This window comes from Micropterus dolomieu, linkage group LG10 (assembly GCF_021292245.1).
Source record: "Micropterus dolomieu isolate WLL.071019.BEF.003 ecotype Adirondacks linkage group LG10, ASM2129224v1, whole genome shotgun sequence".
NCBI lineage: Eukaryota > Metazoa > Chordata > Actinopteri > Centrarchiformes > Centrarchidae > Micropterus > Micropterus dolomieu.
The window spans coordinates 27,766,178-27,784,540 of NC_060159.1; the positions used below are offsets into that span (position 1 = coordinate 27,766,178).

The following is an 18,363-nucleotide window of genomic DNA, read 5'->3' on the forward strand; positions in this document are numbered from 1 at the left end:
TCAGGACGGGAACCTCGAGAAGTGAGCGCAGCAGAGGGAAACCACTCCTGGATCGACGAGCAGCTTTTTAAAGGCAGGAAGCAGCTGCAGGTGAGTCTCCTCTCTCTGTCACAGCGTGTTGCCTTCACTGTCCCAGCGGACGGCCGTTAAATCTCACACACGGACAGTGTTTGTGCAGCAGTGTAGGTTTACCTGCTGCCGTCTCTCTGTAAAGTGCTCTGACTCTCCTCAGAAGAGGAGTGGGGCCGCTGTGGTGTGAGCACAGAGGGATTGTAACATCTCTTTACTCAGATCCTGGCTGCTTTGTTGTTGTCAGACTGAAGCTGATTATGTAACATGAACAGGGAGGCGTTCTCTGAATGAAAAAGTTTTCTTTGTGGACATGTGAGGACGCATCAGCACTGAAGCGTTTCTGTCACTACATGTGAACAGCCCGAAGACACTCGCAGCTTATTAACTCATGAAAGCCTAACTGTCTGCAGGTGCCTTTCATTTCTGAGTGTTACAGCCCGACCCAGTCTGGATCTTAAAGTCTGATAATGATCTTTTGTCTTGATTTGATCCCTCCCATGTGTGAATAAGGAGTCCTGACCCAGATACCAGCGCTCTCTGCCTGTCTCTGTCCTTCCTGTACCAACAGTAAATGTCTCTACCGAGCATCTTCAGCTAAAATCAGCCCGGCCGATCCGTCAGTCGAGAGCCCGTAGAGGATGAACAGGGTCCAGGACTTTGTCTCTTCTGCTCGTCCAAAATGAATTTTTCTGCTCAGAATCACCCTTTTCTGATCTGCTGTTGTTTTCCTGCTGCGGGAGGCTGATCAGGTGGATCCTGCTCTCCAGAGGATGAATCCTTTACATCTGAGCGACTCCATAATCTTTCCTCCAGCGCCACCCTTAGCTCCACCGCAGGTAACGGGTCAGTCATCCTTTATGCCTCCTGTGGGATTCTCGCAGCACTTACTGACGGCTCCTGTGTAAATTCCACAGCGTTGCTTCACTTGGTGTTTCCCTGAATGTCACAGCCAGAAAGTGAGTATTAAATCCAGCAGCTGGGTCTCTATTAGGGGGAAGCCCTGTTTAATGTCCCCCAGCAGGCCCCTGTGGAGGCGTTGTTGTTGTGGGGGGTGGTGAGTAAAGAGCGCACACATTAAAAGCTAAGTGGAGTCCTGCAGAGCCCCAAAAACCCTCCAGGGAGGACGGTTCAAGACCTGAAGCGCCAACACACCCACACATTATGTTATTGTTTGTGGTGTCAAAAGTATGCAGACACGTTAACATCCATTTATCTGAAATATCGTGCTGTAGCATTGAGAGGGAGCCAGAGAAAGAAAAAAGGGTCCACAGGGCACTAATGGATCTGGAGCAGGGGTGTCCACATACATCAGCCCTGTTGCTGTGGTTACCTGCAGTTTAATAATAATCTTTGTCTATAGAGCACTTTACATGACAAAATGCTTAACAAGAATCAAATACAATTTCCAAATTTATACACCTTCAGAAAGGTAGCTGAGCTGCCGGCCAATCAGAAAGCAGGACTCTCTGCGGTGCATTTGAATGTGAAGCAGGTGAAACTGAGGCTGTGTGTGTGTTTCTGCCCGGGCTTCTGCTCTCTCTCTCTGCTGGCCGCCGTGGTTTGACCTGGGTGTTTGTGTTGTAAGGTGAGCTGCTCAGGTGGCGGCGGGGAAACGCCCCGGCAGGTCCAACACTGTGGCCGCCTGTGTCCAGAAACCCACACGGGGTTGTGTTTGCTTTGAGCTGGAAGCTGCGGTGCAGAGCGCCCACAGTCGGATTTTACTCCAGAAGAAGTAAACAGTGAGAGGAAACCTGAAGCGGAGGATTTTCTGCCACGTTGGTCCGTTTTGTAGAGTTTGATTCTGACGAGTTTCTTCACATTAACAGATGCTGGATTTACGGTCGAGCTCAAACAGTTAGTTGACAGACAGATTCTTTAATCGGCGGCCATTTTCATAGTCGATTAAGTTAGTAAGTTTTTTTATCTTCTGGTTCCCGCTTTTTAGATGTGATCATGTCTGCGAGTTTTGAACAGTTAGTTTTCATTTAAAGGGATCCGTTCCTGCGTCGCGTGAAACTGCAGAATCCAAACTTCTTAAGAAGGTTTTCCGGTGAATTGAAGTTACAAACCTGACATTGATATTTATGATAACCCAAATTTTGATTCTGTTTATGGCCGACATTTTCTCAGTATGGATGGATTCAGATTCTGTGTGGCGGTTTTTGTTGTTGGCGATTAAATTGCAGCCGTTTTCCACTGCAGGAACCCGTCTTTTGTTTCCACGGTTCTCCGCCAGCTTTGGGGACGAGGTCCTGGAACTAAATCTGTTAAATAATTAAGAACTGTTTTAACCGCTGCACCTGTTTTTCCGCATCTGTTTCCTGCTTCACTGGAAACCTACTGCAGAACTTTCCAGAGAAAACCTTTAAAAAGAAGTTCCTCGGTGCGCTAAAGTATAAACGTGAAGATTTGCATGAAATCAAACCCCGGTTTTGATTCTATTCTCTGGAGCAACTAGAGGTTCAGTGTCTCGCTCAGGGACACGAGGATGAGTCGCAGCGGGAGTCAAACTCAGGTCCTGATTTCTGATTCTATCCATTGTCACGGCTCGGCTTTTGTTTCCACGGTTCTCCGCTTGTTAAATAAAGAAAAACCATTTTAACTTCTGCATCTGTGTAGAGCTGAACTACCAATCTTTTGAAACACCACCAGTGTCCCATTTATTGGACAAAATTTAACGCAGTTAGTTGTGACGACGTCTTGCTGGAGTCAGTGTGGTTATATACTACTAGAAAATATGTTTCTTTCAACTTTAATAGTTAATATACTGGTTAAAACGGGTCGCCTGCTTTATTTAAGATGCCACGAGGACACAGATGATGTAAGTTTGAGAGTGAAAAAGAAGAATAAACATTCCCTGTGACTGATTATCTCTCATGTAAATGAGCTGAAAGCAGGAATTTAATCTCCCAGCGGACGGAGGATTTTAGTTTAACATAAAGGAGGCTTCAGTGATCAGTAGCAGAAACACCTCAGTGATCAGCGCGACATGTGGGAGACCAGAGATCCTCCCGGTCTCTTTGTTCTCCCGGATCAACAATAGGAAGCGGTTCTCGCCGAGCCGAGCGCTGGCTCTCCAGATGTCGCCCGGCAGTGAAACAGCATGTTAATGAGCTCATTTGTGTCTCCGCTGCGTGCTAATGAGTCAGTTTACACATCAGCTCTGAGACCGAGGACCAGGAACAGTGGGAGTGATTGTCAGTGAGGTTACCCCCCCCCTCCAGTCAAAGTTTTTCTTAATGAGGCTTAACCATTTTTATTTAAAGTGCTCATATTCTGCTCATTCTCACGTTCATTGTTTTATTTAGCGGTTGTTCAAGAATAGGTTTCGAGGTTGAATTTTCAAAAGTGTGTTTCTCCACCAGTGTTTTTGAGGACGCACCACACTAACCGCTAGGCGAGCATCATGATGAGGATTACATGGAGACGCAGAGAGGTTAAATAAAGGCTGGACTACAATCCAGCCGTGTTCAGTTCAGAGCAGAGTTTTCTGTGGCAGATGGGAACTCCCTTTGGGCTTTTTCACTTTCTCAAACCTATTACATGCACGAAAAATATGTATATAACTCCATAAAGGAGAGGGGGAAAAAGGCCAAGAAGCAGAATATAACCTCTTTATGTTCGTGTTGAAAAGATGGTGAGCTTCCTGCTGCTGTAGCCGCTGAAGTGACGGTGCTGCTTGCAGGTCTGATGGTGCTGGCTGAGAGCAGCACAATCCACCATCACAACAACCCCACTGTTAGTTTGCAGCTGTAGAACGTCTCCTGACAGCTGCAGTCACATCCAGAAACACGCTGTAACCAACTTTCCTGCCTGCAGCAGGCGGGAGACTTTCTAGACTTTTAAGACTTTATTTAAAGACCTGCAGAGCCCCTGATGTTTGCTGGTTTCTGTTTGGGAGGAGCGTTATTTCACGCTAAACAATCAATAGTTAACTTTTTCATGTTATTCTAATTAAATGTGATTTAAAGGTTGTTATTTCTGTAAGTCGACTTAGAACAACCAGCTGCAAACTCCTCTTCCTTGTGACCATTTGCGGTGCCGCCTGTTGTCACGGGTTGATGGCGTCCTTAGTTTTACGCTTTTCACAAGACCTCACGACGTCCTCCTTAGAGGAACACGAACGTGGGGAGTTGTAGTTGCAGTGCTGATTCAGTTTACTAACATTTAAAAAAACGAGTTCTACTTGAAGACATGTTTAGCACTGGATCAGCCGATATAAGAGAGGATATTACATTGGATAAAGGAGGGTCGCCATATATTTAAAGGACCACTGGCTCCTTTAGGGTGAGCTTGTGACATTACGAGATGGCGAGACTCTTAATGTCTCTTTAAAGTCTCTTGTAGAGTTAGTCCGGACTGGTTTTCTTTAACCTTCAGGAGTTTCTGATCACTCAAACTGCCCGACAGGAGAGTGTGTAAAATGTACTTCATAATGTGCCTGGACAAGCTACACAGGTGTGGATTTCTGTTCTGCTTTAATGGAAACTCAACTCAGGACCACCAGGAAAGGCTTCGAGGCCGAGGAGGACTGACTTCTGTTTGGACCAACAACATCTCGTCTGAGCAGGACGAGTTTGTTAAAAGTTTCTCACCTTCAGGGGGATCTTATGTTTGTTTCCTCTGCTGTGCTGTAAAGTCAAACTGTCAGAAGCTGCAGTGAAACACCTGACAGAACCTCTGCAGTCCAGATTCCTTAAAACACACACTGTGGAGGTGAAGCCAACAGTTCGTTTTTCCTCTGGTCACGGTGGGCATGCAGCCCAGCGTGGCCGCCGCCGCTGCAGCAGAAGAAGAAGGGCTCTATGTTCAGCTGGAATGTGCGGTGGATTTTCTACCTAATTAACCGCCGTGCTGTCGTGCGAGACCGCCGCTTTCTTTCTGCACGATGGAAAAAGGCGATTGGCTCGGCCGCCCTGTTCTGACTTTAAGCCGTCTGATCCAACAATGAAGAGGAGGCTCTGTTTGTGTTTGAGGCACGAGACCCAGCTGATGGGATCTGACTGAGCTGAACTCAACTGCGGCACAACGTCAAGCAGCTTCTGGCTAATTAACCCAATTAGATCTCGTTTTCACCACAATGGAGTTTTATTATCCCCCTGCTCGGGCAGGAGGTTAAACCGGCCCTTTACAAGGATTTATCCACTCAAATCCACAAGACTGAAATCAGATCAACAGTATATAAGAAGGTCAAAGGTCAGAACAACAGAGCCATGATGAGCATGAAGAAAAAATAAAGTTTTAGCCTGATATTTGATTTTTGTCTGGATTGTTGAGCCCTAATTTAAACAATATTTCACCTTAAATCAAGCAACACTAAAAGTCTAAAGTGCTGCTAGCATCACAATATGATATTATCTTTAATAATAAAACGTGTTGGACAAAACAGACAAACTGAAAATCTTCTTCCAATATGGATCTTATATGATTCATATCAGTGCTGTTGAAAAGGGTTTCTGAATGAAATGTGAATAGACCGACAGGAAGTCAGACACAGAACGGCATAGAGAATCTGGTCAATTTTCAAAACGGCAATAAACACGGTTAAAACGGACACAAAACAAAATCATTTATCTACGTTGCCTAATCATAGAAGAAGCACAAAGATCAGGAACCGATTACCAAATCAACAAGATCTACACATGTCAGCTAAATCAGGCAGAACGCTCTGATTCTGAAAGCTCCCTGTGGGAGATGCGTAGGCAGAGTAGAAGCCATAGGTAGGACAAAATAACAAGCCAACAATGTGCTCAGTTCCTGAAATATGTCCGAGAAGCTTGCTGTCGCCGCAGCAGTCACACTCAGAGGACTTTCCAGGTAAAATGTTATTTATATTTTGCTTCTAGGAGATGATGCACTTTGAGGACCAGCCTTATTTTAATGCAAAAATGTGTACATTAGCAGAAATGCAGCACATCATGGATGTGAAAACTGTTTTTTATTTATTTTTTATTTGAAAGGGAAACAAAGATTTGTTGTCCCTAAAATCATGAATAATCATGATCTCAATATAAATCCAGATCTTCGTTGGTGTAGGCACTAATACAAACAATGGCGACTGAAAGTGAGCAGTATGAGGAAATGCTAACCGCTACCAAGCTGACCAATCACAGTTCTTGTGGTCTGCAACATGTAGTTACATTTTTGGGGAGGTGCGCGTCAGGCTACAGCGTAGATTCGGCTCAGAAGTATCTCAAACCGTATCTTGGACCCCCCCCCCCCCTTGTCATTCCTCTTGTTTAAAGACATGTTTAGATTTTTAGTTCTGTGTCAGTATCTTGAAACAAGACTGAATAAAGCCGGATTTCTACCTGACACCAGGGGTTAACTGGAGTCCTGCTGTAGATACCTGGGTCGTAGGTTGATGTCATCACTGCATCACTTTTTACGCCTGTGATTGGCAGTGGGGCTCAAGGGTTTGTTGTTTCATTTGTCAGCTTGTTTCATGTTGTCATCACACTCTGTAATCTCGCCGCCATCACCGACTGGTAGAAGCACCTGGTCTACACCTGGTGTCACCATCGCTGCCGTAGCGTTTTAAAAATCCGCCTGTTACTGTTTGTTAAGATACATTGGATTTTGGAGTACATAAGATGCTCTCAGACCGCCCCACCCGTTCTCACTCATGAGCCGTCACGTATGGATACATGTGACTAATTTTAACCCAAACCATGATGTTTTCCTAAACCTAACCAAACTGCAACGTTTCACGTTAACCACTAGTTTTATTTATTATTGTGACTAACTTGATCACAGAGCCCTACATGTGTAAAAATGATGCCAAAGGGTAACCATGGCCTTAAAAAGCGAAGCCAAGGGGTCTCGACCAAGCGTCCATGCGTGACGAGCTGGGAGTGAGAATGTGTTGGACCGCCAGCCTCCGTTCAGGTGAATTAAAGCCTCTTTGAGCTCCGCGGTCCTCAACATCAACACAGGAAGTGGACGGAGCAGTCGACCAGCATACCTTAACCCAAACTCAACAAGGCCAACACTGTTTCTGGCAAAAGCCACGGCTGTTGTTTTTTGTGTTTTTTTTTTTTGTTTTGTTTTTTTTTGCCACTTTGTGGTTTGGACTGGGTTCTTGTGGACTCAGCTGAGCTTCAGGCAGCACTCACGCCACAGATTTCAGCCAGTTTCAAGTGAAAAATGTTTTTAAATTAGTCTTTTAATGAAGCGGGTTTGTCGCAGGAGAAAGATAATGACAAGAGTCTGGATTCTGTAATTCAGCAATTTTCTCCAAACAAGCGGCGTAAGCGTCTAAATAATAGAGCAATCTCCCAGTGAAAACATAAAAACACACACACACTCATTCCTCCTGCTGTGATTACTCAGAGGATGAAGGAAACTGTGTGCAGCTCATGATAACGAGGTTTATTTAGTGCCTGCAGCTGTAATTTCAGGAGTCATCTGTCCACGGCACTGATAGGCTACGGTTAGCATGGTGGAGGGGTGAGGGAGGACGAGGGGGCAATTTGCAGGCGCTGGTGGAAAAAGCTCAACATGACCATGAAATGTTCTGGAGCCTCAGCTGCCTTGTGGTGCATTTGACTGCAGAAATATGGATGTAATTCCTGCGATTCTGGACTGCATCTCTGACCTGAAGTGTTGCCTTCAGAGAAACATGAGTTCTGTTCACTGCGTCTCTTCCTTCAGTTTCTCTGCTGGAATATCACGTGTCACCAACTGTGAGAGGCCTGAAGGCGTGACTAATACTATACAGTATACTGCATGCCTCACATCCTACTATACGGCTTCAGCTGTTAGTTTACTAAATTATCGACACACTTCACCATTTCATAATAACAGGAAATGACACAATATGACTTGGGGATTTCACTGCTTATTAAACTTCACAAATAGAAAGCATAATCTCTTTCTTTAGCTTGATTACTTATTTTGTTTTACAAGATCTTTCCGGAGCTGTTGTAGCTGTGAGTAGCTCCTCCATTTCCACTGTGCATTGCATTGTGGGAGAATAATGTCCTCCAACTGCGCTGCTTAATGAGTTCACTCTATTTACTGAGACAAGTCGTTTAATTCATGATATGTTACGATAGCAGGGAGCATGTAGAAGGTGAACTGAAGAGGTCCCAGAATGGAGCCTTGTGGAACTCCACAGGTCATTTTGTTAGACACAGAAGTCCCTGACCTTTAAGTCAGACTTAAACTGGTTTAGTACTGGACCAGAAAGTCCCATTTAGTTTTCCAGTCGGTCTAGTAATATTTTTTTGTCGACTGTGTTGAATGCAGCACTGAGATTTAATGATACCAAGCCTGAAACTGTCTTTAGTGGAAGTCTTTAACGAGCATCTCAGTGCAGTTTTGTGGTTGGAATCCTGACTGAAAGACATCAAGACAGCTGTTTAAGACTAAAAGGGTGCTGAGTTGTTGAAAGACAGCCTTTTGAAAGCTAACATGTTGATGTTTAGGAGGATAATGTTTGCCATGCTTACCATCTTTGTATAGTGCATTAGCATGCTATCATTAGCTAATTAACTGTAAGCACAGCGTACAGCTGAGGCTCATGGGAATGTGTTGACCTGATGATGGCACCAGATGAGAAGCCAGAGTTATTATAGTTTATCCGGAGGGGAACATGAAGGGTTCTTTAAGAACATAGCACTCTCTTCTAAGAGTTGTTGTAATAGTTTTTACTCAAAACCACTTCGCCAACCTCACGGTGACACTCGAGGTGAACGTCAGAGGAGCATGACAGTCAGCACGATTCATCATCTGGGAACCGCGCATGTACAAAAAGTAGATGTTGAGATATTTCACTGGAAGTTAAACCTTTGAGCTTCTGATAACATTTGAGGAAAAGTCAGAGGATCACCAGATTCAGTGAGACTCATCTTTGTGGGAACATGAAGGTCCAAACAACATTTCATGACAATTGATTAATAGTGCAAAATCATGTATTGCTAACATTTGTCATATTGGTTAGTTTGCTGTCCATGTAGAGCGGCCTAGATGTCGACTTGTTGTTAATACGCTCAGATAATGCTAATCCAACACATCTTTGTTGTATCATCCGTCTTGTTTTCTACGTTCAGATTTAAAAGCACATGAACACACCAAAGTGGGAAGAACAATTTCACAACTCAGGAAATGGGACCATGCGAGGAGCATGTGAATGCACCGTAACTGACGGCTGATCGAGTCTCAGCAACTTCACATCTGCAGGAGTTGTACTTTTCAGGGCTCACATGCAAATTCAGCACAATGGTCCTTTAAAGACACAGATGCTGAGAACTTAACTGGACCTGGACTGGTGTGTGTTGGTGAGCTCAGCTCGTTACGTCACCCTGCTGCTGTTCTCAACCAACAACCAACCAGGATCAGCGTTTCCCCCAGCAGCTGCTTCCAATTACTCACATAATGGGCTCTCTCTCTTTTCCCACATCATAATAAACCCCCTCGCTCGCCCTCCCCGTCCAGAGCCATGTAAGTGAATGCGTGTGGCATGTAGTCGTTTACGTGTGTGTGTGTGTGTGAGTGAAAATGAAAAGACACATTCGGCTTTGTCGGGAACATAAATTCAGTGTTCACTTGAGGACTAAAACTACATATTCACTAATGGCATTGCTGAAACGCATGAGCCTGAAGATATTTCTGTTGAATACAGGCCAGCTGGACTGAACCTCCACCATGTAATCGACATTTTTCTTCATTGCTCTGTCTGTATTTAGGGAATTATAAGACCCCCTCTGTGAGGGTGAGAAGGTCCTTTTTCATTTCATTGTGACCTCCGGCTCTTTTTCTGCCGTAAATTCCTTTGTCATTTTTCATAAAAAGCCTCATGTGGGGCCTGCGAGCCCCTCTTCAAACCCTTCCCCTCCTAAACTGGATCTGTTCTCATCGGAAAACGGATCCAGTTATCCTGCTTCCCATCTCCTGGGCACATCTTTCCATACTGTACTTCCATCCATCCCTCCAGCTTTGATTCCTCAGGGAAAATCACTCCTGATATGTTGCGGCTTTTATTTCCATTGCATTAGTGCAGCTCTGTTGTCGCCCTGCTGGCTCTGTTCGGGGAGTTTTTCCGTTGTTGCTCACTGGCTTTTTGGTTAACGGTACACTTGAAGCTGGCTGGTGAAGCTCCCAGATGAATCTGGCTCTGGTTCACCAATCAGCTCTGAAGTGGAAAAACCAAAAGATGCCGATACTGAGATGCAGACGCCAGAGCTGCAGTGTATTTATTTTTGGTCCTGTGGTATGAGTTTCCACAATAAATATCAGAAAAGCAGAAATCTTAAGGATAGGAACGGGTGGTCTTCTGTGCCGGGAGGTCATGGACGGCTGAGTTGGCATTTCACCGTGACTCAGTAATTGAAACTGATCGTGGAAAGACTGAATCTCATGAATTTGTCAGAGAAACTGTGGCTCAGACACAACTCTGATACCCAGTCTGCTCCACACTGATTCAACAGGTTGGTGCATCCCTTGTTTTTAAGTTAAGTTTTGCCGTCCAGTCTGAACAGCTGTCTTATTTGTCAGGTTTGCATGTGATGCATCAGAGGTTGGCTGGTAAAACGTGGACGTTAGATACTACTACTACTACTACTACTACTACTACTACTACTACTACTAAAAATATACAAAGATTCATCAGTATTTGTCAACATCAGGCTTCAAACAGGGGCAGTGTGAATCAGCCAGAACATCTACAGCCAGATGTGCCTGCCTCCAAGTCATTCAAAATTACTTTAAATGCTTCCAGGGAGACTGGCTCCCGAAGATTCAGGTAATTTTGCAACTGATCCCAAGCAGAGAGAGCAGCGTACTTAAACGCCCCTAATCATGTAAGAATAAGTCCTGAGAGCGCAGACACTATCTTCCCATACTTTTCCCAAGGATGTAGATCTGTAGGTAAGCTGGAAGCTGACCAAGAACAGCCTTATAAGTAAACATATGCCATTGGTGAAGTGTACGGGGGATAAAGCACGCCATCCAACCCAAGCATACAAAGAGCAGCGGTGACTAAGAGCTTTAAAATGTATAATATAAAACTCATGCATGCAACTCGTGACTCACTATGACTCAACATGGCTGGGTTTTATTCCCTGTGTTGTGGTGTCAGATTTGTAGACCAATCAATCACTCCCAATCAGTATTGGAACAGAACACGATGGCGACAGTGTGCTTATTTATTTTAACACAAAAGAAAGACTTTGCAGGACGCCGTCATATTTGTTCCTGATTCTTTGACAAACCTTTTATAACCTGCAGGCGTAAATATGGGAGCAAACTCCCTTTCAATTGAGAAGTTTGTTGAGAACACTGACTGTTGAACCCATGACACCGTGTGCTGTTGGAGCTTTTCATTTGGTTTCTGACCGGTCCGATGTTTCTGTAACGTTGCTCACTGTTCTTCACAGCAGCCTCTCTCCTCTTCGTCCTCGTCTCGTCACTGTTTTCCAGCCTCGCCTTCTCCAAGTGTTGTGTAATAATGAGAGCGAGTTTGTTCTGAGCTTCCTGTGGTTTCTGGTGACTCGCCCTGTTGGTGTTCGGAGCAGCTCTTATGTAAGAGGACAGGGCGGCGCAGGCTTTAAGACGGATGGTATGTTTTCATGTGACAGCTGCTCGAGATGAAAAAGTTCCAGCAGAACAAACGCATGCTGAAATTTAAAACAAATGAATCAACCTGGAATTTCATTTTCATACTAACGACCTGAAACCAGGTTTGAAGCTGGAAAGGAAGGAAATCAATTTTAAATCTGATCCAGGCGTGACTTTGTTCCAGCTGCGTGCATCACATCAGGGTTTCCTGCTGGGGAATGAAAAGCTCTGGTGGCGATCTGCGCAGCGACAGCAGGACAGGAAGCGTGTGACGGGATGTTTGACCCTGCAGAGGTGTTTGCATCTAACATAGCTCAGAGGAAGTCTGTGTGTCTGTTGTTGACGTCATGTTGTTTACAGCCAGGGTGGGAAATTCCTGCTCACCTCAGCCAGATGTTGCAGCAGTTTGTCTCCAGGACGGTTTGGCTGGAGGCCGACAGTCCTGATCTGAACTAAACATCCAATTAGCAGCAGCTTTTAAAAAATAAAGAACATTTTTAAAGAGCTGCTGTTCTCCTGGGCTTCAGTGATATTAGTTTAATTCATACAACAATTTTCTGAACTTTTATGAGCAGTGAACCTTTTTCTTGTTGTGCAGTCATCTTCAAAAGTCTCGTGGTCTAACAGTTGGTCATTTGATCTTGTCGGTGGGCGGCCTGGTGTTTGAGGGGTCTGTTTGAGGTATCTTTGGTCAAACACCATCATTCAGACTGTGTGCAGTAATGAGCCACAACCATCTGCCAACATCTGCATTGATCCTGTCTGGTCGGGCCGCTCAGCTCCGGGACAAACAGCCAGCTCAGCAGAATTCCTGTCGGCCTCTCTTTGGTCTTCACCAGCGTCAGAGGTGTTTTCTCAGTCTCGGTCCGGCTGCTCTGTCTGATCAGGATCACTTCCACGACTCTGCTCAGCTCACAAACAACAAGTTTGTTCACCTCAGCAAGTTTACTGTAAAAGCTTTCACATTCCTCTGAGGCTCAGCGGCGGCGGGCTGTGACCCTAAAAGACCAAACCGAGCCGGTACAAACCGCCGGGAGAGTTACCTGCCCTCAAATAAATACTCCTTTCTCTTGTTTCCCTCTGAGATTAACTTTGGGGACTCTGAGTCCGTTTACAGCCGATCTGAAACTCTTTAATCACGTTTTCACGACAACAAGGGGAAGCATTGTTCTCATGAAACCACTAAATGCTTCAAACGGTACAGAACAGACCAAAACAAACCTACCCACCAGACCCCATTGAGAAAAACATTTTACCTCACAGATCATTGTTAAAAACACACTTCATTCAAACTGGACTGAAACAAAATAAAACTCACCAAAACCATGTTAGTCAGTCTTTCCACTGGTCTTCACTGGACCAGTGAAGAAATATTCTGGCTCTACACCTCCGCCAGTTTCCCGTACCTTTCCGTCGACAGGAGACCGGACCTTTCTTATGTCAGGTAAATCCCGTGGCATTAAACACGTGGTTAACATTGTGAAGCAGTCACAGTTTAGTTTAGGAAAACATCATCGTTTGGGTTTAAGTAAGGAAAGTAAGTATGTGACGTAACTCAGGTGACGGGAGTCTGTAGCGCGTATTTAACATAGTGCGCAAAAACCACCGTTCTCTTGAGTATAAGTCCCGGGTTTGACCCCATCCAGCTGCCGTCCTACTTGCACTTTCTCGCTAATGCGTCACCCGACTTCCTCCTTTGCTGCTGTACCGCCACTCATGGGTCGTAATAACTTGCTTGAACAAAAACAAAACTACCTGTGTGGTCGTTTTTCTGGTGAGGATAGTTTCTATGAAATGAGCTGCGGTGCCTGCTGGGGAGATTGTTGTTCAGTGTGTCTGCCAACATTACCCCTACAGAGATGGAGCTTTCTGTTGAACAGTAAGGTCCTTTTTGTTTAACCAGAAACGGCCATTAAATCATTGTCGATAGCCACCAGACTCCATTTATGAAAAACACCTATAATTGTACCTCACAGATCATTGTATCTTTACATTATTAATTGCAAATGCATATATCGTAGCTAATGCTAATTTGCAGCGAGGGGCAAATAACTGTTTGCATTTTACTTCTTAATGTTGAGAATCTCATACACAACCTTGTTAAAAAAATGTTTCAGACCTTCTCAAGACACCGTCTGCACTCTCAGTAAAAGTCAGAGTTTTTTTAAGATCTTATTCTTATAGTTTTGGCAACGGTTCCTATCAGATATGATATCGTGTGACGTGACGGCACCAGGGAAACAATGCCAGGCTGAGCTCGGGTGTGAACCGCACTAGTGGGCCTTTTGTCCAAACCTTCTTTTCTGTAAACTCTGCAGCCACATACAACAGAACACTTCTACATATACAGATGCCTTTGCACATTACATCTCAGGAGATTTAACCAGAATACATTTTTTAAAAACATGACCAATAACAAACCAAAAGAACACAAACGGTGAAACGTGTTTAAATGCATAAATCATATGTGAGTTTGGAGAGGTTTTTGTTCGATTTCATTTTTTATAGATATTTATTGGGTCGTTTTTGCCTTTATTGCGACAGGACAGTGGATATTGAGAGGAAGAAGGAGGGGAGATCGTAGGCGACACGCAGCAAAGGGCCACAAGCTGGATTCAAACCCCGGCGGCTGCAGCAAGGACTCAGCCTTTGTACCAGCCGGGCTAACCGCACCCCCTTTTAGTTGTTTTTTTTTTTTTTTTTACAGAAAAACCAACAGAAAGAACATAATTAACTTTGCTTTATTTTCTGAATGGTTAAATAAATAAAATAAACAATTTACTGCACAAGAAAATACAGTGGTGTGGAGCAACACTTTAACAAAAAAGTTGCACAATCCTTTAATGGGTGACGGAGCACAGCTAAACAATCAGTATTTAATACCAGATTTCGGTGCCCGTCCCTACCTGGGAGCCTTTACAACAGAGAAAAATGGCTTAAAATCTTTCCATTTTGACCATTTCCACTATTTGCTAATGAACAGCTGCTCGCTAAAAGCGCAGAGTAGAACTAAAACAACAAATGCAGCCTGTTTTCAGTTTGTTTGAGCTCCTTCGGCCGCTGTTTGCTCTGTGGTTGGACTCAGTGTAGTGGGCTAACCACTAAATCCTGCTAATTCCTGTGTGTTTACCTGTGTGCGTGTGTGTGTGTGTGCGTGTGTGTGGACTCAAACAGCATGAACTGGTCTGCAACCCAACGTGAACCTGAAAAAGACAAACCGCTCTCTGAGTCTGAGTCAGACCATCAAATGGAAAATGAACGCCTCACCTTGTGCTCATTAAGGCAGCAGGTAAACAGGAGCATCAGCTGGTTTCTTCCAGGACGTCTTCGTGCTGCTCTCAGGGGATCTGTCGGCCTCTCAGAGCTCTGCTGCACACATATGGCTCCTTTCAGCCGGCGAGGTTTTTGTGACCATCATTACTCACTGTTTGTCGCTTCGCCTCCTTTCACTCGCAGTTAATCAGAGTTTTATCTCGGAGGAAAACGGCTCGTGTTGTTTTACTGGAAACGTTTGGCCCAAATGGCCCGTACTGGACCGTCGGTGTGTCTGATGCTGTTGTTTTACAGAAAGTCCTGGCTGCTCCTGCAGGTCTTCACTCATTCAGCTGCACAGCAACACAAACACCACAGACCAACGTCATGTTTCATGATGCTGCAGCACGTTTTAAAGACTAAAGGCAGCGGAACGATGTGAGGCAATGTTGTTTGAGCCTGACTTTTACTAAAACTACACTGTAGCACCTGGGGACATGAAAAAGAAGAAGTCTGATGGGCCAAAAAAAGGCACACAAATGCCAAAAGTAAGAGCCAAGTTGTTCTCTTCTACACCTGAGAGCATCACTAGCTGTGTTTACATGAACACTGATGTTCCACTAATAATCAGAACGAAAGTGCCACCTCAGTCAGAAGAGACTGGCCCTCGGGTCGGGAGGAAGGATGTTCCCTCGGGTGGTGTAAACCTTTGATAAGCCGTTCAACAGGAAAATATTATAACATGTACAACTTTAATCGGATTGTGTCTCTCTGGTTGGAATAACGATATAATTTCCTCGTGGAGGTAACACCAGGTGACCTGAACGGGTTTCTGGAAGACAAAACTGGTGGCTGATCCAGCTGGTTTGCTGCATCCACATCCAGCCAATAAGAGCAGAAAAGTACTTTTCCACTACAAAAGGTTATTTTCTCGCCTCCAGCTGTCTTTGCAGCGCAGACTGCTGATCCATTCTTTCACTCAGAGTCTTTGTCTTTTATCTTTTTAATTACAAACAACTCCTGTTTCGCGTCACTTTTCACTTGTGTTTTCTTGACAAAACGTGTGACTTCAACACTCCCTTTACAAGACAGCAGGTCGTGTAGTCTGCACTCGGCATTAGACTCTTCACAGTGGGCGGAGCCACGTGTCAGTTATATTCTGATGACATGCTGCATCGGATCACTTTATTTAGCGTCCAGGTAAAACTGTTGAGTTCGAATCTCTAATCAGATTCATTCGGGTTGAAGAAATCCGCAGCTAACGTTAGCATGTTGCTCTGTTCTCTGACGGGGAATCTTATGTTTTAATGGATGTTCGAGGGCCAGAGGGCCCCTCGGCAGCATCTGGGGTCTGAATGAAAGGACCAACGCCAGGCACTTGTCACTGCTTTTCTCTCTCTCGCTCTCGCTCTCGCTCTCTCTCTGTGCAGAAGAACAAAGGAGGAGGACACATCTCACCTCTCACACCATCACACCACGCAGTCTCTGAGACGCACTCAGTTGTCTGGTCGGATTTGGCTTTCAGAGTCCAGTGACAAATGTTATGGTGCAGATCATTTAGTCCAGTGGTCCCCTAAACTGAGGGCCCAGGGCCTTCAAGGGTCTCTGAGGGGCCCCAGGAAGTCCCCACAATATGGCTTGAAAGCCTGGAGTTGGGGTATAATGCCTCCCGAGCCCTGGAAATGAGCTTGAACGCAGCTTCTTAAAGTCGTTGGGAAGTTCCTGCGGATGAAATGCAGACGTCTTTACGTTTGACTTTGTTGTCAAACATAAAGTCTCCAGGCTCTCACAGGGACGATGGTTTTTCTTTTCCTCCCTCCTAAGAAAAAAAACAGTTTAGTGTTCAGCCTGTGTTGGCAAGACGAGGAGGTGATGATGAGTTTCAGCGACTGGTTGTAGGTTTAAGGTCAGATCATAATGGTTTTATTTGCTTTGAGGGACACTACATCTCGCTGTCATCCTCGTTTATCTGACAGTTTGTTTGTAGTCACGTTGACCTCAGCCAGGTCGTTGGCTAAATAAGATGTGAACTTGCAAACGATCATTAAACTAACAGCAGATTTAATCAAACAGTTTTTGCCTTCTTTCTGTGTGAAAGAATCGGCAGAAACACAAAGATTTTTGACGACCTGCTTGGTCCTGTGTGAAAATCTTTGTGATGAAACACCTTTTAGGTAAAGTGGTGATAATGAATGTTTCCTGTGAGACCAGCGTTTGAGCTGAATCTGCAGCTGCTTCTTCACAGATCTTTACGCAGACTTTCAGCTCGTTGTTTTTCTGTCCGGCGGCAGCTTCCTGTTCTGGTTCAGTCTCTCTCGGCCACGAGCTTCTCAGCAGCAAACAGCAGACGGTTAGAGAGCAGCTGGTGAACACAGAGCAGCATCTAGCAGCTGAAGAGCCAGATATTTCCCTGAAAACAGCCAACGGAGAGAGAAAACTGGACTCTCCTTCATCAGGGGACACAAACACAACTCCACAGACAAGATACAGCGTCAGACAGACCTGGAGTTTTTGGAAGGTGCATTTTGTTCTCTTTTGATGGAGCTAGGCTAACAGTTTCCCTCTGCTTCCACTCTTTGTGCTAAGCTAGGCTAAACACGTCCTCTGCACTGTGTAAATCTAAATACTGTTCTTTTCATGGACCTTCAGAAACATGAAACGAAGACGGTGAGAGCGGGTTAGGAGAGGCCGGCAGGCGCTGGACTAACTCTGATTTATTGAGGGATTTCTCTGGACCTGCAGATAACCTCCTGCTGGTTAAACCAAACCACATTTGACCTGCCATCAAATGTGATTAGGCTGCGTTTAGCTCTGCAGCAACGCCTGAGTCTGTCATCCTCCAAGACACCAACAAACACTTCATTCAATTAGCCGTCGATTAGAGCAGAGACTCGATCCATCAGGGCAGCTGAGGGGCCTGCTGGGAGACATGAGGACGATGGGGGGTGGACACGACGAGGGATGGTGTGCGCGACAGTAACGTTCAGACAAACCAAAAGGTTTTTGTTCTTGGTGTGGAAGGTTGCAACTAACTTGTTGTTTTGCTTAAGGCGAGACACAGCAGGCAAAAACATTTTGTCATGTCAACTGGTCAATTTTAAGGTTTTGGGCTACTTTGCTTCTTTAGCATGTCTCATTTCAGACTAGTGGAAAGAAAACATACAAAATACACATTTAGTAGTTTATTTTTCTGCACCGTATCATCACCGGTTCCGCTAGGAAGCTCACTCTCTCCTGCACAACGCTGTCGGATACAAATATGGTCATTTCCTGTGTGCCAGCAACCAATCATAAAAGAACAGAGACTGATTTAAGGCTAAGCATGAAATCCGATTGGCTAGTGTCGATTTCTTACACACCAAACTTTCCATTTGTCTTCCTGACTATATTCTGAAGGTGTTTGTTCACATAACATTCATAGCCTGAATTATAGAACATTTTATTCCCCAAAACGTGGCTGTAACAAAAAGTTATCCTCTC

The 18,363-nt window shown here is 44.8% G+C and overlaps 1 protein-coding gene across 1 annotated transcript in view; it reads left to right on the forward strand.

Moving 5' to 3' along the window:
- LOC123977318 (rho guanine nucleotide exchange factor TIAM2) overlaps positions 1 to 18,363 on the forward strand; it is a 57,017-nt gene continuing 38,654 nt past the window's right edge. Inside the window, exon 1 of the mRNA XM_046059902.1 lies at positions 1 to 90. The gene's annotated coding sequence lies outside the window, so the exon portion shown is untranslated. The remainder of the gene's footprint in view (positions 91 to 18,363) is intronic.